General features: G+C 49.6%; 1 protein-coding gene across 5 annotated transcripts in view; it reads left to right on the forward strand.

Annotated features, from left to right (window-relative positions):
* The window catches only part of NCK2 (NCK adaptor protein 2), a 112197-nt gene that overhangs the window by 20051 nt on the left and 72952 nt on the right, over nt 1–19194 (forward strand). The window lies entirely within an intron of this gene.

Consider the following 19194-nt stretch of genomic DNA (forward strand, 5'->3'; position numbering starts at 1 on the left):
CCGTCACTTTGATGGTCGGAGCCCAGAGCTTTTTCCTGTGATAAGAGACAGGGATGCTTGTCACTGGGGGGTGGAGGGGTGGGGTTGGGGTGAAACTGCCCCACAAGCCTGGGTGGTTCCAGCACATCACCTACAAACACTGAGTCTGTATCAGCTCCTTCTCCCTGTGTTACCCAGAGCCTCCCATCCTAGTAGCCACTTTCTTTCTACATGTGAAGATTGGAGATGCCCAGAGGATTCCAGGCCCTGAATTTTCAGAAATGAAGGCATTTAAAAATAGCACTCCACACACATACACACACACTCACTCACTCACTCACTCACTAGAACTGTAATATAAGCCGCAAACACAAGCTAAATACCTGTGCTTAGTCATGTCCGACTCTTTGCGACCCCATGGACTGTAGCCCACCAGGCCCCTCTGTCCATGGGATTTTCCAGGCAAGAATACTGGAGTGGGTTGCGTTTTCCTCCTCCAGGGGATCTTCTAAACTCAGGAATGGAACTCAGGTTTCTTGCATCTCCTGCATTGGAAAGTGGGTTCTTTACCACTGTGCCACCTGGGAACTCTAAGTTTTTAGTAATCCCATTAAGAAAGCAGAAAGAGATTAATTTTTGTAATGTATTAATTTAGTTTGCACAGTATTTCAGCTTATAAAAATGACTAGTGGGATTGGTGATTTTTACATTTGTGTGTGTGTGTGTGTGTGTTTTCTCTTTCAGTCTCTGGGACCTGGTGAGTCCCTAGAACAGGACACTGCAGACAGGCTGCATCTTAGCATTCAGTAACCATGTGGCCAGAGGCTAGAGAATGGACTGGTCTCAGGTTTTCTGACACCAGCTGTGTGTCATGTAATTTAGTTGAATTCTGATACCAGCTAATAGAGGTTGGTGCTATCAGTTCAGTTCAGTCACTCAGTCATGTCCGATTCTTTGCAATCCCATGAACTATAGCATGCCAGGCTTCTCTGTCCCATCACCAACTCCTGGAGTTGCTCAAATTCATGTCCATCATGTTGGTGATGCAATCCAACCATCTCATCCTCTGTCGTCCCCTTCTCCTCCCGCTTTCAATCTTTCCCACCATCAGGGCCTTTTCCAGTGAGTCAGTTCTTCGCATCAGGTGGCCAGAGTATTGGAGCTTCAGCTTCGGCATTGGTCCTTACAATGAATATTCAGGACTAATTTCCTTTGGAATGGACTGGTTGGATTTCCTTGCAGTCTGAGGGACTCTCAAGAGTCTTCTCCAACACCACAGTTCAAAAACGTCAATTCTTCAGCACTCAGCTTTCTTTATGGTCCAATTCTCACACCCATACATAACTGCTAGAAAAACCATAGCTTTGACTAGACAGACCTTTGCTGGCGAAGTAATGTTTCTCCTCTTTAATATGCTGTCTAGGTTGGTCGTAGCTTTTCTTCCAAGGAGCAAGCAACTTTTAATTTCATGGCCGCACTCACCATCTGCAGTGATTTTGGAGCCCAAAAAATAGTCTGTCACTGTTTCCATTGTTTCTCCATCTATTTACCATGAGGTGATGGGACCAGATGCCATGATCTTAATTTTTGAATATTGAGTTTTAAGCCAGCTTTTTCACTCTCCTCTTTCACTTTCATCAAGAGGCTCTTTAGTTCTTCTTTGCTTTCTGCCATAAGGTTGGTGTCATCTGCACATCTGAGGTTATTGATATTTCTCCCGGAAATCTTGATTCCAGCTTGTGCTTCATCCAGCCCAGCGTTTCTCATGATGTACTCTGTATATAAGTTAAATAAGCAGGGTGACAGTGTACAGCCTTGACATACTCCTTTCCCAATTTGGAAGCAGTCCGTCATTCCATGTCCAGTTCTAGCTATTGCTTCTTGACCTGCATATAGATTTCTCAGGAGGCAGGTAAGGTGGTCTGGTATTCCCATCTCTTGAAGAATTTTCCAGTTTGTGGTGATCCACACAGTCAAAGGTCTTAGCGTAGTCAATGAGGGAGAAGTAGATGTTTTTCTGGAATTTTCTTGCTTTTTCTATGATCCAGCGGATGTTGGCAATTTGATCTCTGGTTATTCTGCCTTTTCTAAATCCAACTTGAACATCTAGAAGTTCTTGGTTCATGTTCTGTTGAAAGCTAGCTTGGAGAATTTTGAGCATTACCTTGCTAGCGTGTGAGATGAGTGCAGTTGTGTGGTAGTTTGAACATTCTTTGACATTGCTTTTCTTTGGAATTGGAATGAAAATTGACCTTTTCCAGTCCTGTGGCCACTTCTGAGTTTTCCAAATTTGCTGGCATATTGAGTGCAGCACTTTCACAGCATCATCTTTTAGGATTTGAAATAGCTCAACTGGAATTCCATCACCTCCACTAGCTTTGTTCGTAGTGATGCTTCTTAAGGCCTACTTGACCTCACACTCCAGGATGTATGCCTTAGGTGAGTGAGTGCACCATCATGGTTGTCTGGGTCAGTAATCTTTTTTGTATAGTTCTGTGTATTTTTGCCACCTCTTCTTAATCTCTTCTGCTTCTGTTAGGTCCATACTGTTTCTGTCCTTTATTGTGCCCATCTTTGCATGAAATGTTCCCTTGGTATCTCTAATTTTCTTGAAGAGATCTTTAGTCTTTCCCATTCTATTGTTTTCCTCTATTTCTTTGCAATGATCACTGAGGAAGGCTTTCTTATCTCGTCTTGTTATTCTTTGGAACTCTGCATTCAGATGAGTATATCTTTTCTTTTCTTCTTTGCCTTTAGCTTATCTTCTTTTCTCAGCTATTTGTAAAGCCTCCTCAGACAATCATTTTGCATTTCTTTATCTTGGGGATGGTTTTGATCTTGGCCTCTTGTACAAAGCTCCGTCCATAGTTCTTCAGACACTCTGTCAGATCTAATCCCTTGAATCTATTTGTCATTTCCACTGTATAATTGTAAGGGATTTGATTTAGGTGATACCTGAATGATCTAGTGGTTTTCCCTACTTTCTTCAATTTATAGGTCGACCCTATAGATGAAGGGCTTAGTAGATGCCAGATGTTGAGTCTGGACCCTCCTATGCTTCTGATCCACTGGCTATAATTTCAGAGTTCCCATGACCCTCCTCTTTAGGTTTGAGAATTTACTATAATGACGCAGGGTCAGGGAGGCACTTTATTATCAATGGTTTATTGCAAAAATACATCTCAGCAGCAGCCAGAGAGAAGAGGGACACAGAGCCAGGTGTTGTGGTGCTGGTTGGGGTGGGCAGCGATGGTGGGGCAGAGTGTAGGCACCCTCTCTGGGCACACAGCCCTCCCAGCACATCAGGGTGTTGGCCAACCCATGGGCACCTAACTCTGGTTCTGGAGTATTCATAGCCCAATCTCCAGCCCCCTCCTCACCCTGGTGTCCCACCTTCCAATCTCAAGGTTGGTTTTTCCTGGCCAGGCCCCATGCTCAACTATGGGTGGTGGGAGCGGGCAACTCTGGGCCACTTCATTAGCATCAGCTTGGGTGTGGCATAGGGGCTGGTTACCAGTAACAAGAGACACCCCCATGACTGAGGCCATGCCCACCTTCAGGGGCTCTGTGTGGGACCAGGCCACGCATGTGTTTGAGTGACGTGCGGATGCCCCTCACTGCTTCCCGTCTCTCCTCCCTGGGGCCGTGCCCCCTCGGAGAACACCCCTCCTCCGTGGGACAGCTGACATGGCATATGTCACATTCCTCTCTACCCTCTGAACTAACCGTGCCTCTCACTCCCCCAGTTCTTGGTTCTCAGGAAGCAGAGGCAAGAAAAGATACAGTAACATTTCTAGGGAAGCTCAGAGATAAGTGCAGCACAGGAATTGTGACTCTGCTTTAATCACTTGAAGAATCATTTAACTGTGGAGGGGCTGTGGGTGCAGGTTTTCTGAGACATGGGAGGTATGGAGAAGCTGCCACGCCATGCGGTGTGTGTGGAACCCCGGGGTCGGTTAGATCTCAGTCTGGGCAGCTCCTGTCCCAGGAGCCGGGCAGTCAGTCTCCTCCCTGGGTGGGAGGACTGTGTGCATGGAGGCACTGCCGGGAAAACTGGTTTAGGAGGAAAAGCAGAGAAAAGCTGGGATTTTTATTCCTCACGTAGGCGTCGGTCTGCCTTCCTTGTGTGACGTGTCCGCATTCTTAATGTTTACTTCTTAGCTCTTCCTTATGGTTTTTAAATCCAGGATTCGGGAAACAGTTCATATCTTCGTCTCCCAGGAGGACTGTGTCTCAGGCCTGTGGTCTTGCCTCTTGAGGTCTCTGTTGCCTGCACTGGAAAATGGGTTGTTGTGGCTACGAAAATGAGGCTAAATGAGTAAAAGCGGAAGTCTAGGAGCTGTGTGAGTTGAACATAATTGCTAAAGAAATTTCTAAGAATCAGCATTTTTAAAAAATGTAATGTTTTACATGTGACTTGGGTGAAATTCCTTAAGCCTTAAGGGCATGATTAAAATTTCTGTTATTGGGGCTTGAGTTAGAAGTGGACCTAGTACTAAGCTCTAATGTTGAAGATCTTTTAAGAGTGGTATTTGTAACTGGCTATTATTTTTCTGAGAGTTACAGCTCCATCAGTGATCAAATGCAGTGTTTTTCCATAGCTAAGAAGTACTGAAACTGACTGTAAAATGTATGTGTGTGATCAAAATCACATCTAAAATAATTTCCTTGTTGATAGAAGGCTACAGAATGTCTATTATTTCCAAAGAGTGTGCTCCAGAAACAAGGGCCGCTGATTGGTAAAATGGGGAGGACCTGCTTTAGTGTTTGAGTCGTCTGTCATGCCACAGAGGGCTGCCTGCCTAGGATATGAATGGTGATATTTAGGAGTCTGAGTTCATTATTTTACATTCAGACATCTTAATTTTAACAGGTCAAGAAAAATATGTTTGAAGAACATATTTTTAGCCTTTTTATTTGTTCAGATATTCAAGAAAGTCATTTTGGGGAAGTAAGCTATAGCGCTCGTCACTCAGTCGTGTCTGACCCTTTGCCGCCCACAGCCCAGCAGGCTTCTCTGTCCGTGGGCTTCTCCAGGCAAGAATACTGGAGTGCATTGCCATTTGCTTCTCCAGGGGATCTTCCCAACCCAGGGATTGAACCTGTACCTCCTGCATTGCAGGTGGATTCTTTACTGTCTGAAGCACCAGATGGTTGGATGGCGACACTGACTCAACCGACTTGAATTTCAGCAGACTCTGGGAGGTAGTGAAGGACAGGGAAGCCTGGCGTGCTGCAGTTCATCTTTGGGGTCACAAAGACTGAGACATGACTTAGGGACTGAATAACAACAGCAAAACCATAGTGCCTTAAGTAGATTTTTAGATGGCTGATAATTTCGGTTTTCTGTGTTGACAGTCCTGCTGTTAATATCACTGTCTCTATCCTCCTCCACAGTTTTCGTTCTGACTCTATAGGAAGAAACACAAAACTGAGTTATATTTCGGGTGGATATTTTAAGAGCAGTTTCCCATTCTTTCTCATCACATGGCTTCTGTGATTTATTTTAAATGTTATTTTCTTGTGAGGCAAGGATAATTTCTTAAAAGCTAGTGTTTCTTAAATAGAGGCTGTCTTAGCTGGGACAGCTATCACAAAATAACACAGATTAGTGGAGTCGGGGGATGGTTGCTGAAGCAGTACACCTTTGTTTCTCGCCCTTCTGGAAGGAGACTGGGAACCACAGTCAAGGGAACAGCTGATTTAACTCCTGGTGGGACCCACTTCCTAGTCTGTGAAAAGAGAAAGTGTTCATTGCTAAGTCCTATTCAACTGTTTGCAACCCAATGGACTGTAGCCCGCCAGGCTCCTCTGTCCATGGGGATTCTCCCGGCAAGAACACTGGAGTGGGTTGCCATTTCCTCCTCTAGGGGATCTTCCCGACACAGTTCAATTCAGTCACTCAGTCATTTCCGACTCTTTGCAACCCCATGGACAGCAGCACGCCAGGCTTCCCTGTCCATCACCCACTTCCTGAGCGTGCTCAAGCTCATGTCCATCGATTTGGTGATGTCATCCAACCATCTCACCTCTGTCGCCCCCTTCTCCTTCACCTTCAATCTTTCCCAGCATCAGGGTCTTTTCAAATGAGGCAGTACTTTATATCAGGTGGCCAAAGTATTGGAGCTTCAGCTTCAGCATCAGTCCTTCCAATGAATATTCAGGACTGATTTCCTTTAGGATGGATTGGTTGGATCTCCTTGCAGTCCAAGGGACTCTCAAGAGTCTTCTCCAACACCACAGTTCAGAAGCATCAATTCTTTGGCACTCAGCTTTCTTTATGGCCCAACTCTCACATCCATGCATAACTATTGGAAAAACCATAGCTTTAACTAGACGGACCTTTGCTGGCAAAGTAATATTTCTGCTTTTTAATATGCTGTCTAGGTTGGTCATAGCTTTTCTTCCAAGGAACAAGTGTCTTAATTTCATGGTTGCAACCACCACCTGAAGTGATTTTGGAGCCCAAAAAATAGTCTGTCACTCTTTCCATTGTTTCCCCATCTATTTGTCATGAAGTGATGGGGCTGGATGCCATGATCTTAGGTTTTTGAATGTTCAGTTTTAAGCCAGCTTTTTCACTCTCCTCTTTCACTTTCATCAAGAGGCTCTTTTGTTCTTTTTTGCTTTCTGCCATAAGGGTGGTGTCATCTGCACGTCTGAGGTTATTGATATTTCTCCCGGCAACCTTGATTCCAGCTTGTGCTTCATCTAACCCGGCATTTCACATCATGTACTCTGCATGTAAGTTAAATAAGCAGGGTGACAATATACAGCCTTGACATACTCCTTTCCCAATTTGGAACCAGTCTATTGTTCCACATCTGGTTCTAACTGTTGCTTCTTGACCTGCATACAGATTTATCGGGAGGCAGGCATGGTGGTCTGGTATTCCCATCTCTTTCAGAATTTTCCACAGTTGTCACCCACACAGTCAAAGGCTTTGGTGTAGTCAATAAAGCAGAAGTAGATATTTTTCTGGAATTTTCTTGCTTTTTCTATGATCCAGTGGATATTGGCAACTTGAGCTCTGGTTACTTTGCCTTTTTTAAATCCAGCTTGAACATCTGGACGTCCTTGGTTCACTCTTGAAGCCTGGCTTGGAGAATTTTGAACATTACCTTGCTAGCGTGTGAGATGAGTGCAATTGTGCGGTAGTTTGAGCATTCTTTGGCATCGTCTTTCTTTGGGATTGGAATGAAAACTGACCTTTTCCAGTCCTGTGGCCACTGCTGAGTTTTCCAAATTTGCTGGCATATTGAGTGCAGCACTTTCACAGCATCATCTTTTAGGATTTGAAATAGCTCAACTGGAATTCCATCACCTCCACCAGCTGGGATTAAACCCGCATCTCCTGCACTGCAGGCAAATACTTTACTGTCTGAGCCAGCAGGGTAGTCGCTTCCTTCTTGCTGTGTCCTTCTAAGGTAGAGGGAGGGCTTTGGCCTAGTCCCCTTCCTCTGAGAACATTTATCCTGTCGGGGGCCTCCCCCTTATGACCTCATCTAGACCTGGAATCACCTCCACACGCCATCACCCTGGTGCTTAGGTCTTCAGCGTTTGCATTTTGGGGAGACACAAACATTCAGTCTTAACAGGAGCTACTGAGACTGGCTGTGACTTCATAACCCTTTCTAGAAAAAGCATGGGCTTTGGTTTAACAAAAGCCAGACATGGCTCAGATGGTAAAGAATCTGCCTGCAGTGTGAGAGACTCAGCTTCGATCCCTGGGTCAGGAAGATAACCTGGAGAAGGAAATGGCCACCCACTCCAGTATTCTTGTCAGGTGAATTCCATGGACAGAGGAGCCTGGTGGGCTACAGTCCATGAGGTCACGAAGAGTCAGGCACGACTGAGTGACTAACACTTTACACACTTGGTTTGACACAGTTTGCCACTGCTCCCAACGTTACTTTCTTCCATCTCAAGTGAAAGCCCTTCTGCTGTCAGAGACTCCCTTCTCCTGTGAGGCCCACCCACGCTCTCTACTCTGTGCCTCTCCTGCAGCTGTTGCCAGGGTTTCTGGCAGACTTGTTCCCTCCTGGGGCAGCTGGAGGGCCTAATTTTCCATCCCCTCCCTGCTACCTTCCAGACACCCACTGCTGCGGAAGCGTCCAGGACTTCAGCTTGAAGCCTTGGGGAGATCAAGCAGGTGCACCATCCCCTGTTTGAAGCCTCGCTTGGAAGACCTGCTCACCAGCAGCAGGTGTCTGGTGGGGAGGTGTCCTGCTGGGAATGCTAATGCGGCTTGTAGAGCAGTTTCTCCTCAGCCTGTTGGAGATGCCTGTCTTTTCTGGCCCCAAGTTGGAGAACCTTGAGTGAGACTGTTGATTTTAATGTTCTGAAGGCCCAGCAAACACTCTGCCTAGTCCCCAGAGAGAACCTTTGGTCTGTTGACATGAACACAACTGTGTCCCACCCATCTGTCCGTGGTCAGTGAGCGTGACGCCTAGAAACAGGAAGATGTCCTGCTCTCTCCCGCGAGTGTGGGCAGTGTCGTGGTTCTCAGTTGTATTTGTCATGCAGTCAGCCATCCATCCCAGACTTTCCAGGAGGGCCTGATCTCCAGGCGTGGACCACCCACCCCCGCTCAGGGCAGCCTCATGTTTGGATGCCCGGCCACCCTGAGCCTGGATGTGTCACTGGGGGCTCCAAGTTGGTCCCTCCCTGCAGAGGACACGGCAGGAGACGGCACAGCTGTGGGGCCTCTGAGTTCTGTTGTCTGAGTCCTCCTTTCTGGAGTCAGCTCCTCAGCCCCTCCTGTGGTCACAGAGAGGTCATCTTGGGGGTGCAGCCTCCCTTCTCTGCACCTCCATCTCCGGGCCCGCAGACCCCCTGAAACAACTTTCATTTCGGCATGTCCCTCTCCAGGGATGCACTCGGTCCTTGCGTCCCCCATGTCTGGGGAACGGCCAGGGTCCATCCTGCCTCACTCACCCCACCCCTCCTCGGACGGCAGCCCCTCATCTCTGGTGCTCTGCTCGTGACCCCCCGTGATGTGTGTGCGGCCCGCAGAGCAGGTGTGTGCAGCCAGGTCCAGTGGAAAGGTCTGTGCCCTGTCACATGTATAGCTCTCGCCGCTTCCCGGTCCTGTGATAGCGTCCCACTCTCAGCATCTGGCTCAGCTCATGCAGGTATCATGAGATGCCACACACTGGGTGCTTATAAACACGGGCGTTTACTTCTCACAATCCTGGGGGCTGCATGAGATCCCGGGGCCAGCTGTTCGGCAAGGCCTCACCCTATGTCCACTTGGTGGCAGGCACCGGCAGCCCTTGGGGCCTCCTTTTAAGGCACTAAACCCCTTCATGAGGCTCCACACTTACCACCTGATTGCCTCCCAAAGCCCCGCCCCCCCAGGAATTTGGGGGGCACATCAGGGTTCATGAATCATACACTGTGGCTTCTGAGCATGTGGTTATCTTTCCCTTGAAAGATTTCATGCTTCAGTCTCCTGTTCGACACGTATGTGAGCATCTGCTCTCTGCTGGGCCCTGTTCTAGGCTCTGGCGTCCTGTGAGGGGAGGAGATTCTCTGCTCCCCAGGCCCGTGCCCGGCTCCTCCGAGGGTGGGTGGTGGTGTGGACTTCTCTGGGTAGTTCGATGATCTTTTGTTTAACTGGTTCAGTTTGTTTAGAAAAAAGAACCCTGATTTGTATCATAAGAAAAGTACCAGAGACTCGAAATGAACCCCACGTCCAGGAACCCTAACTGACAGGTGTCTGTGTGAAGGCGGCTTCAGGTGTGGGGTCCTCCCCACAGCAGCCCTCTATCTGCCCTGTGTGGTGATATTCTGACCGACACTCAGCCTTTTCTGTTTGAATAAAAATAAGGCTGACGATGAATCAGAATCTGGTGGCCTGTCTGGGTAGGATGTATTGAGAGTGAAAATGAAGTTGCTCAGTCGTGTCCCACTCTGCAACTCCATGGACTGGGGCTTACCACGCTCCTCTGTCCATGGGATTTTCCAGGCAAGAGGACTGGAGTGAGTTGCCATTTCCTTCTCCAGGGGATCTTCGCAACCCAGGGATCGAACCTGGGTCTTCTGCGTTGCAGACAGACGCTTTACCCTCTGAGCCACCAGAGAATCCCTAGGATGTTTGAGTGCTTGCTAAATGCCGGCTACAAGCCAAGCACTTTACTTATTTGATCGTATGTGTGTGTGTTTAATTGCTCAGTCATGTCCAACTCTTTGTGACCCCCATGGACAGCAGCCTGCCAGGCTCCTCTGTCCATGGAATTCTGCAAACAGGAATACTGGAGTGGGTGGCCATTTCCTTCTCTAGAAGATCTTTCTGACCCAGGGATCAATCCCAAGTCTCCGGCATCACAGGTGGATTCTTTATAGCTGAGCCAGCCTGGAAACCCCATGATTGATACACAGTATATAATCAGTAAAGCAACTATTCTTTGGAATTGCATGATTATCTAATGTAACACAGTTACAAAGTTTTATATGATGTGTAATTGAAAAAAGTACTTTCTAAAATTGCTACCAGATGAAACTGTTTAGAAATTAAGTAATGTCCCACTGTGCCAATATCCTGTGGTCTGATTTTGACTTAACTATATTTCATGAAAATACTAATCAGTGATGTTCAGGTGCAGGGTGGGAGTGTGTATGTACCATCCTGCACTAAGTGATTTGCACTGTATGTGGTGCAGGGGTACCCGGTACCCAGTTGATGAGAATTTGGTTGGTTTTTAGATTCCTAAGAGAGAGTTTTGAACTACAGAGAGTGGTAAACCCCAGCAATCACTCGACCCCAGGGGTCATCTTCTGGGGACCAGTCTTGTCCCATTTTTGCCACCTCCTGCCCCTCCCCACCATCATGTTCCTATTACTTTATTGTAAAGTGGATTCCAGGCACATATCCATTTCTTGATACATTTTTAACCAGACTGTAATTTTTAATTTCAAATTGGTCTGTTTGAAATTAATTCTATTTCCTCCTACTTGTTTATTTTTCTCACATGTCAGGATGGTCCCTTTATATTATGTTCTTCATTGTCTCCTTTGGGTTTTAAACATTATTTATGGGTTTACAGCTTAATTTAAATAGCTTCTTCTGTAGACAAAGGAGCTGTCTATCTCAGGCTACCTTTCAGCTGAAGAATAATCAGTTAATTACACCCTGTTCAAAATTAGTTCTTTTCCCTCTGTGACCCTCATGCCTGGTTGGCCTAAGCAGAGCACCACCCCCTCCCCATATATTAGCTTCATGAGCTGCACTGATTCACTGGAACTCTTTAATGTGAATGTTTTTTCTTTGTACGCTTGTCATGCTCATAATCTCCTCATCTGTGAGTGAGGTGGGCTAGCTGGTTGTCAAAGTTCCCGTTTGGTTTTGTGGTCACAACAACAAAAACCAGTATGAGGCATGATTCCCCCCCCTTCACCCCCCACCGCCCCATGTTGCTTGGGGAGTTGATGACACCCACCCAGGATGTACTTTGAGGAGAGTGGGCCCGTGGTGTTTTGCTTTGGCCTGTTTGGCACAGTACTGCGGGTGTCCCTGGCCCTGGGCAAGGTGGGCGTGGGGGCGGAGGCCACATGTGGCCCACCTCCCCTGGGAGTCCCAGGGTCTGCTCTGTTGTCTGGTGTCACCCGGAGCTCTCACTTCCCCTTCCTGTCCTGGGTGGGGGTGGGAGTGGGAGACGCCCTGCTTCTGTTCCAGCTATAACAGCCACACCTCCTGGATTTTCTGTAACAAACTCCCTTCCTACTGTTTTCCCTTCTTTCTGTAAGTATTCCAAATATCTTGCAATTTCAGCGTCCTCTGGAAGCAGCCAGAGAAATTTTGAGGGTGGGTCAGGATCTTCTGTCACTGGGCATTTGGCCGGTGGGCCATCCGTATGGCTGGGGCAGGGCCTCCCAGCTGTGATCGCTGGCTGCTTCCTGCGCCTGCCCTCCCCTCCCCACCCACCGAGCATGTGGGTGTCCTTGCTGTCCTCTGGCCCAGAGAGGGAAGTTTGATACTTGGAACTTGACAAGGGAAGGGAACTTGCGAATTTTCTCCACGTTTGGCCACTGGGTGACTGATGCAGTTTGGCTGTCTCCCTCTCACAGCCCCCTCTTGCAGGCCCCCTCAACCACCCAAGCTGGTTCTGGCACCCCTGTCCTGCAGGGCGACATCAGCTTTTCCCAGTTTCCAGGGATCTTAACCATCAGATCACAGGTGACAGGTGCAGAGTGACACACCTTCCTGGTCTCTTTCTGTTTCAACTCCACTGGGAGTCACCAGTGCTGTCTGCCTTTTCCAGGTGACCTCTGCTCACCCAGGCCCTGGGGTTCTTCCTTGGGGGTTCCCCGAGGAAACGGGAATCTCTTGGGTATTTTGGACGGGGGATGTGTATGAACTGTGTAAAGGACCGCAGCAACCATGGGGCAGGAAGAGTCACCCAGAGATGGAAACCAGAAACTGCTGCTGTCCCTGGCCTGGGAGCAAGTCCAGGACCCCTGCCCTGGGTCACCAAGCAGGAAGCAGAGCTGTGGGCCACCCAGCCCCCACACTCCCAGCCCCCACGCCCCCAGCCCCGGAAGCAGCTGGAGCTTCCCTAAGGGGCAGCGGGGGCGGGGATGGCAAATATGCCCTTCCTCTGGCCGTGTTGCACCAGGGCTGCTGTCCCACAGGACTAACCAGAATCCGGCTGGCAGGGACCTGGGGAACACAGCTTTCTGGTTTTCTGCCCTGGCAGCACAGAATGTGGCAGATGACCGCGTCCTGACACCAGCAGGCCACGCATGGCTGGGGGGACACTCGAGGTGTGGGTGGAGCGAGTGAGTCAATGCACCTGCCTGTGGTGGGCAAGGGTGGCAGCCTCTGTGTGTCTCCCCCATGGGGTCAGCAGAGATGGTGGAGGGTCCACTCACCCGCAGACCCTGCTCACTGGCTGGTGTGGACTCATGAGCCAAAGCAGGGCTGGCACAGCCAGCCTGGGCTCACAGGTGACTACACGCTGCTCCAGTGAGGCTGGGCTTGGGGAGCTGGTCCTGGGAGCTGGTGTGCATGTTTCTCAGCTGGGTGCCAAGTGTGAAGAACTCAGGGGCCTGTGGTTCCCCTGGCATGTCACATGATAGGTGGAGGGACAAGCTAGTCTTTGAAACCTTGGTGCAGACAGTTCACCAGCGACAGACAGGAAACAGCTTCAGGTGCCCAGATGATGCTGAGGCCCCAGTTCTCAGCGAAGGGAAGGGGTTGGGGTGAGGGGTCATGAGGATCAAACCAGGGCAGGGGGCTTTCCTCATCCATCCACCTCTGGGTCCCCTCTGACCTGAGCAGCTGGCTCTTTTCAGGCCAGACTCTGTGAGGCTCCCAGCTCGTGGGCACCTGCACCTCTGTCCTCCCCAGCAAGCTTGGGGAGGTGACAGCTGCCTTCTCCAGCTCCCTGAACAAGACAGGAAGTTGTCGGGGGGCAGGTGTCTTGTGAAGGGATGTTGGCAGGGGACCCGGTGCAGGGCAGGGTGTGAAGGGCAAGGTAAGCCCCTGCCTCGGTCCCCCTCCCCATGTGTATGGTGGGAAGGTCTCCACCGGCCACGAGGGGTGTGTGGTTGGCACTGACCCTGCTCTGAAGCCTGCCTCTCAGCAGGGCAGTCAGCAAACCATCCCCCTCAGGGTGGAGAGTGCAGTCTGACCAGATGGTTGTCCAGGTCATAACCATGTGCAGGGGATGGGGAGAAGAGCAGCCCAGGGCAGGGGGCAGTGTGGGCTTGGGCAGCCTCCCGGTAGAGTCTGCATGCTCGGCTGGAGTCCTTGTACCCTGCTGCTGGATGGGAGGGAAGGATGCCCTTGTAACTGGTTGTGCACATAAACTGGGATAAAGATTATTTTTAAAAGAGCTTTACGAATATGCTCTAAGAATATAGTCTTCTAAATGTGGAAGTCTGGTTTTAGAATATTTGAATTGAGCAATTTTTGAGAAGAATTTTATTAGGAACAGTTAGTGTTTATCAGAATACCTCCTGAAGAGACAAAAATGCCAGCATTCAGGACTTTTTCATCTTTGCTAGTGCTGAGTTGCTTCAGTCATGTCCAGCTTTTTGTGACGCTATGGACCATAGCCTGCCAGGCTCCTCTGTCTAAGGGATTCTCCAGGCAAGAATAAGAGAGTAGGTTGCCATTTCCTTTTCCAGGGGATTTTCTCAGCCCAGGAATTGAACCCTCCTTTCCTGCATTGACAGCCGGACTCTTTACTGCTAAGTCACCAGAGAAGCCTGCTTTAGGATAGTTCTTTTCTAATCACTGTATCGTCCTTTGCCAGAGTGTGGCAGTGTCCCCTCTACCCCCTGCCAGGGGAGGATGCAGCGTCAGAGCCCAACTAGGCGTCCTGGACAGAGTTTCGTCCCAGAGTCCAGATGCTGTGGAGCACACGCTGCGAGCTGTCAGCCAGCTCACAATGGAGGAGGCGGGGGTGGAGTGGGGGTAGGAGGTGGGGGGGATCTCACCCCCACCCTAGGGGAGGGGGGATGCAGGAGGAAGAAGGCGGAGAACTAACCAGCTTTGATGGGCTTCCCTGCTGGCTCAGCAGTAGAGAACCCGCCTGCCAATGCAGCAGACTTGGGTTCAATTCCTGAATTGAAAAGGTCCCCTGGAGAAGAAAATGGCCACCATTCTAGTATTCTCACCTGGGAAATCCCGTGGACAGAGGAGCCTGGAGGGCTGTAGTCCGTGGTGTCACAGAGTCGGACACGACTGAGCGAGCATGAGCATGAACCAGTTTTGGCTACAGATCTCTTGATGAGTCCATGAAGTAAAACACACACACATCCTGGGCAGAATGTTTATTTCGGGGAGCTCATAAATCTGTATCATGGGTTAATTTTCTTTGCTGTAGAAAATGAGGAACTGATGTGAGAAAAATAGCACATGGGGACTACTGTCCAGGGGACCATGTGTGATCAGACCCCCCTTGCCTCCTCATATCACACGTGTACCCACATACTTGGTGCTTGAGAACTCTCTGGGCTTTGTGTGTTTGCTATCCTGAAATGATTTAATTTGGTTCTAGTCTGACTTCCATAAATGACTCCTTCTGTTTATTTACTTTTGCCTTTCCCATATGACATGACGTTATTTTAACCAAGCATGTTTTGAATGCACGAGACATGAGGTGTACTTTTTTTTTGAGGTATATGTTTTTTAATAGAAAAAATGTTCTGATTGCATGATTAATCAAGAAGAATCTGAGTTTTACTGTAGAATATTTGATAAGTTTCAGAAGTGAAATTTTCAGTATTTTAAACCTTTGCTTCTCAGCCTCTAGGTAAGTTGGGGCCTCATGTCATAAACTTGTAGATACCCATCACTGTGGTTTTATACTTTGGCTTCGTATGTGTGAATTTATGTAAAGGATGGCGCACACACACACACGCATGCACACACACCCTTATTTTCATTTGGTCTCTGGTTTTAAAATCCTATGTCCATCCACATATCCTGCTTCTCCCGTGCCCCTCAACCTATCCAAATGGGATGGGTAAGATGACCATGTTTCTGTCTACATGGGGACCCTTTGCGAGTGGAAGCGTGCTAAACCTGCAGTCGCAGAGCAGAGGTGGCTGAGGTCACCAGCGTCTTGAGAAGCAGGGCCCTCCCTTCATCATCCACATGGGGCCTTTGTCTCTTGCCAGCTGTGTTCGTGTGTCTTCCTGCTCCAGACCTTTCTCCCTCTCATCAGCCTCTTCACTGGGGTCAACCTTCTGATACATACACTTACTTCACTGTTCCATTTCTCTCCTGGAACCCCTTGGGTCTCGAAGTCAAGGGGCTCCATACGCATCTGATTCTGCCTTATCGTCCACCAGGTAGCACCTGTATGGTGGGGTTCCACAGTGGTCATTCCCAGCCAGGAGGCGTCTGCTGACCCCTGACCTCTGTGGGTGCAGTTCCCGATACCTTGCCTACCTGCACTGCCTCCCTGTGAGCCTAAAATGTCTTCTCCCCTTTGAAGGCTCTGCATGACCCCTGGGCCTTCCTTCTCCAGTTAATACACATCATCACCTAATGCCCCCACTCCGTCTCTGGGAAGTGGGCACCGGTGTGCTGAGGTCTGGTCCCCTGACCTGGATCCTGGCCCTCTTCTTGGCACTGACTTTGGGCTGGTAAGGGTCTCAGTGCCTCAGTTTTCTCATCTGAGAAAGGGGGACAATAGTAGTAGTTAGTTCCTGGGATAGTTGTGAGGTTTATACAGAGCAGGGCCTCAGAGAGCCTGCTGCTCGGCAGGCGGTAACCCTGCAGTTGGTGCTGTCCATGGCCAGCGGTGGCCGTGCCCTCCTTGCAGTGCTCCTACATACATGTGTTTCTCCAGCTGCTATCTGTGTGAGTGTGGGGACTCTGGGAGCATCATCAGGTTCGAAGGCTTTGCTGAGTCACTTTGTGACTGTGCGTATATATATATAGTTTCATCACCCAGTCGTGTCTGTTTTGAGACACCATGGAGCCTGTGTTTGAGACACCGGGCTTCTCTGTCTGTGGGATTTCCCAGGCAAGAGTACTGGAGTGGGTTGCCATTTCCTCCTCCAGGGGATCTTTCCGACCCAGGAATCAAACCCTTATCTCCTGCATTGCCAGACGGGTTCTTTACCACTGTGCCACCTGGGAAGCCCCATATATATATACATACACGTATATTATTCCCTGTTTGTTCCTTACTGCAAATACCTTGAGTTGAGATTCCACACGTGCAGCTAAGGATGTGAGCATATCTGAGTGACCTAAAGACTTGAGGCCACCTGATCCCTTGAGCGGAGGGAGGGTTTCTGACGAGACAGAGAGCTGCTTTCCCAGGTTGGACGTCTGTCCCCTTCTCCTTGTGTCCTTTGTCCTGGAAGCTGGGGGCAGGAGTGGGAGGGGCAAGGAAGGATGACCTCATGCTAGCCAGTGACGCGACTGGCTTGTAAGGAAGCGCCTCATCCGACGTAGAGTGAGCTGTGAGCTGGGGATGGGCTGCTGTGGGGGTCCCACTTGATGGTCTCTTCCTCTGCCTCCCTCATCAGCGTTTCTTAAAAACTTAATTTAAAAAATCGGAGTATAGTTGGTTTACAGTGTTGGGCAGTTTCAGGGGTACAGCACAGGGATCCAGTGATGCATCACCGGTTTGGGATAGTTTGAGGGGGAAGGTTGCCTTCCCGCACTGGTTGTGGCAGGCAGGCTGGACGCACCTGGGCCCCTGTGCTGGGCCCTCCCGCTCGGCTCCCCAGGCACAGCCAGGAGGGGCCAGTCCCTCTGCCGCCCGGGTTCGGTGCCACGTCTCCCGCTCCGGTGATGGTTGGGAAGAAGGCTTCTTGAGGACTCAGGAAGAAGAAAGCAGTCTTTTCCTAACTATTGAACTTAATGCAAATCCTACTTGAAATCTTCCTTGGGAGTGCCTGCTGCATGTAACATCCCGTGTTCCTGTCTGCCCACTCCTGACTTTATTAGTAGGCAGTGTCTGCTTTCCATACCTCTCTTTCTTTTTACTTCCTTAGAATTGTTTCGTTTTCACTGCCAATTCAGCTCAACTCATATGATGTCTAATATTAAAACCTGGTAACTTCTTAGCATTGGAGGATCCTGCCCGTTGAAATTGTCTGGTTGCAGCTGTCCTGTCTGTGGAGAAGCAGCAGCCAGGGCTCGGGGTTGGTGGGGGTGGGGAGGTATACAAGTTATGCCTCTTTTCAGCACTACTGGCCACAGAACACGCGTCCCCAGAGCTGACCTCAGGTCACCTGGGCTAACACAGCATCCCTGACATTCCTCACTGGAAGGCTCTTTTCCACGGGAGATGGGGCAGTATTGCTGACCGCTGTGCCGCATCCATGGGTGGGGTATAAGCTGACCCTTTATTCCAAGGCCTAACAAGCCCCACTTGCAACTGGATCTGTGAGCACAGGCAGCGAGCTGCTCCAGGGCAGGCCCTGTGGTGGGTGCCTCTGATCCATGGATGGAAAGCTGCCTTCCTGAGTCTTGTTGGCCAGTGAGGGTCAGTGGAAGGCAGAACCCTGAGAGGTGGTTGTCACCCTTCTGCGGTCTTCCCCAACACACTCTAGGAAGGGTAAGCCTGGGTCTCGGTGGCTGCTGAACTTGGACCCAAAAGACGGCAGCAAGTCTTCACGTTGGGCTCTCTTTGTTCTTTAAGTTTTTTATGATTTTTATTTATTTATTTTTGGTTGCACTGGGTTTTCGTTGCTGGGCACTGGCTTTCTCTAGTTACGATGAGCGGGGACTACTCTCTAGCTGTGGTGTGCAGGCTCCTCATTGTGTGGCTTCTCTTGTTGGGGGAGCACAGGCTCAGCATTTGTGCATGGGCTTAGTTGCTCCATGGCATGTGGGATCTTCCCAGGCCAGAGATTGAACCCATGTCTCCTGCACTGGCATGTGGATTCTAATCCACTGCACCGGGGAAGTCCTGGGCTCTCTTTCAACTATGTTCTTTGAGAAAGAACAAGCAGGGTGGCGAGAGTGTGTCGAGTGCTGTTTAGAAGCCTCCAGGGTTCTCTGTCAGCTGCCTGAGCCTTCCTGGCCCCCAGTCCCTCCCCCCAGCCCCCCCAGGGAGCCTGTACTCTATCACTCACTGGAGGAGGCTTCCCTAAGTCCCTTCTTGCAAGTGGGTTTGTTGTGAATGAACAAGGGTGTCCCAAGTCCAGGGGCATGGATGGCATGACATACAGCGTCTCCAGCTCCTGGTCAGCCCCTGCTCCAGGGAGGCTGTGCTCAGAAATGCCAGTGGTCACTTCAGGGATCAACCGCCCGGGGACTCAGATCCTTTCTAAACTGAGAGCCTGAGTTTGTGTTTTATGGGAACATCTTGTTACTGTTTAACGAGTAGGCACGTGCGGGTACGTTTCTGTCTGCCAAGGATGGAGGCAGAGGGAGATGGTAAAATAAGATCCGCATCATCCTGGGATGTCTCCCTCTCCACAGGCATCTCTTCTCCCACAGGTGGGTGGAGATGGCTCGGGCAGGAAGGGGAAGAACACAGTGTCCCCTGTGATGCTGTTGGCGGATGGTCGTTCAGGACCGCTGGGGCATGGGGTTTGCCTGAACCCTGATTACTTCTGAAGGGTGCTTGGTAATCTGTGAAGTGCTTTGTTTTCTGTCTGCTGTGTGTATAAGAAGATGCAGGTTAGTAACTGCTGGTCCTGGCAACATTACAGTTTGGTCAATGTTGATACCTGGTTTTTCATGCGTACCCCCTGGAGGTGCTTTTCTGGACTCGCTCCTATTAAAGCTTTTAT

The sequence above is a fragment of the Cervus canadensis genome, chromosome 5 (genome assembly GCF_019320065.1).
Source record: "Cervus canadensis isolate Bull #8, Minnesota chromosome 5, ASM1932006v1, whole genome shotgun sequence".
NCBI lineage: Eukaryota > Metazoa > Chordata > Mammalia > Artiodactyla > Cervidae > Cervus > Cervus canadensis.